Below are 2,068 nucleotides of genomic sequence, written 5' to 3'. Positions count from 1 at the left end.
ATTTTTTTCTTTACTTTGTTATTAGCTCCCCAAACCTAGATGGGAGAGATTTAACAATGTGTAAAGCTTGTATGATCAAGCAAATGTAACCGGGGTCAGTTAATTTCTATTATGTCGACCAATCAGAATCGAGGAATGGAACTATGATAAGGAACCGTTTTATAATAGTCATTAAATTTAAAACCATGCAAAGTATTCAAATAATATCAGTGAAAAAAAACTAAAACAAACATCACAAAATTACCTTCAGCCAGCTCAACTTTCTGCTGTACAAGAAGTTGATCAATCTGTGTTGTAAAAAGGGAATAAATGCTGAAAAGCATCTTTAGAACTTTGCATGATATTCATTTTTGTGAAGTGTTTCCAAAGTATTTCACAAGTAATACACAGTTCTTCCAATAAGTGGGGCATTTACTGTATCATTTCAAAGCCCAGGAAACCAATGCAAGCTGAAACACCACTTCCTGAGAAGACACTATCTCATTTCACACACACACGAAGAAAGAAAAAAACCATCTCTGCCTACAGTGGCATACTGTGCTGTTCATACGCAGCAGAAAAGCTCTACCTGGGTCAGGTACTCCAATCCTGGTGGGCAGCCAGCGGGTCTTTGTGGAACTGGCATCATGAGCACTTGACCTTGCAAAGGTAAGAACATTAGGAGTGAGAACAGGAGATAAGATTAAAAAAAAATCGAAATTTCCTCAGATTCCCTTACCTGGGCCTGGTATAGCTGGTCCCTGGTTATAAGAAGGGGCGGGATGAATTGCATTTTTCTGTGGTTGGAGGTCAATTGGGTAACCTGGTTTAAATCAAGAGAATCAAAGAAGAGTATCAAAGAGCATCAATTGACACTGTTCTCACTGTCATGTGAAAGCCAGGGTGTTTCTTTGAGTTATATACTGTATAACAGCAATTTAACAGTCCTGTCAGAATCAGGTTGCTGCTGATAAGGTTTGACACACTCACCATTATTTGTAGCCATGGCAGAAGACTGCAAATAACACTCTGTAAACATGCAAACCAGAAAAGCAAGTTAAACAAATATTTTCCTGTATGTTTTTTTTCTTTCTTTTTTCCATGCTTCGTAGGGAATGGAATTTCGACCGCCCAAGATTTTCATTGCTAATGAATCCACAAAACAAACAGGATGGCATTAACACACAAAATTCAGGTTGGGAACACCCGGGAATTAACCAGGAAATAACTGGGAAGTTGGACCGCAGGTACAGAACGCAAATCACATGTAGTCTTCCTAAACACATTTTAGGACAATCCACTCCAGGTCCGTAACATAGTTAACATACTATGTTTATCATTTTAATAATTGATATAACCTGCAGCTTTTGTAGTCGAAGTAATCAGTACACCATAATGCATTCACACCAAAAATAAAATGGAAAAAAGCAAATTCATACTTTTATATTCATTTACTCTATTTTAAGGACATTTAAGGACACTAAATATTACCAAATAAACAATCAGTCAGTTATTTAGATAATACTCTGTGAGCCACATCATTATAATACTTACAGTACTAACTAACTAAATAAATAAAATGGTATCATTTACTACTACTTTCCACTACTAGGCCTTCAGTGAAGAAATATTACGCATAAATTCATAACTATGACGTAAGCCTACATAACAATGATATGGCAATTCTATGATTTCAGAGGGATATTTACTGTAACAGATGTAAACATGCAATTGCTACTTTAAGGATCTATTTATACCCGACTTATCCATTAAATATGCTGCTTCGTTGATCTTATTAGTTTTGATGTTAATGTTACAGGTTAACTGTTAAAGTTTTTACAGTGTATGCTGCATTAATCTAATATGCCATCAACTCACCTGTTACTTCAAAGTGAAGTGCTGTGGATACTGATGCCGTAGATCTCGTGTTTTAGTCCTTTAACGTTATATATTTATTATTATTATTTTAGTGGGCGACAGCAGTTTTCTCTTCGCTCTATATCTGCCTCACACACTTGGGTTTCCTTCCCGTGAAACAATCTGTTTCTGCTCAAGAACACACCCCTAACAGAAAAACGAAAGCGACCGA

General features: G+C 36.3%; 1 long non-coding RNA gene across 1 annotated transcript; it reads right to left on the bottom strand.

Annotated features, from left to right (window-relative positions):
* Window positions 1-230: 230 nt before the first annotated feature.
* Window positions 231-2,032, bottom strand: LOC107578251 (uncharacterized). The gene is made up of 5 exons (XR_001608327.1): window positions 1,858-2,032; window positions 970-1,008; window positions 719-802; window positions 569-639; window positions 231-287 (listed from the first exon to the last, which is right to left on the bottom strand). It is a non-coding gene; the product is annotated as an uncharacterized lncRNA (long non-coding RNA).
* Between the last annotated feature and the right edge of the window lie 36 nt (window positions 2,033-2,068).

This window comes from Sinocyclocheilus grahami, unplaced genomic scaffold (genome assembly GCF_001515645.1).
Source record: "Sinocyclocheilus grahami isolate Dianchi unplaced genomic scaffold, SAMN03320097.WGS_v1.1 scaffold9451.1, whole genome shotgun sequence".
Taxonomy (NCBI): domain Eukaryota; kingdom Metazoa; phylum Chordata; class Actinopteri; order Cypriniformes; family Cyprinidae; genus Sinocyclocheilus; species Sinocyclocheilus grahami.
Note: the sequence above shows the minus strand (reverse complement) of the source record. Positions and strands in the feature narration are given on the sequence as shown.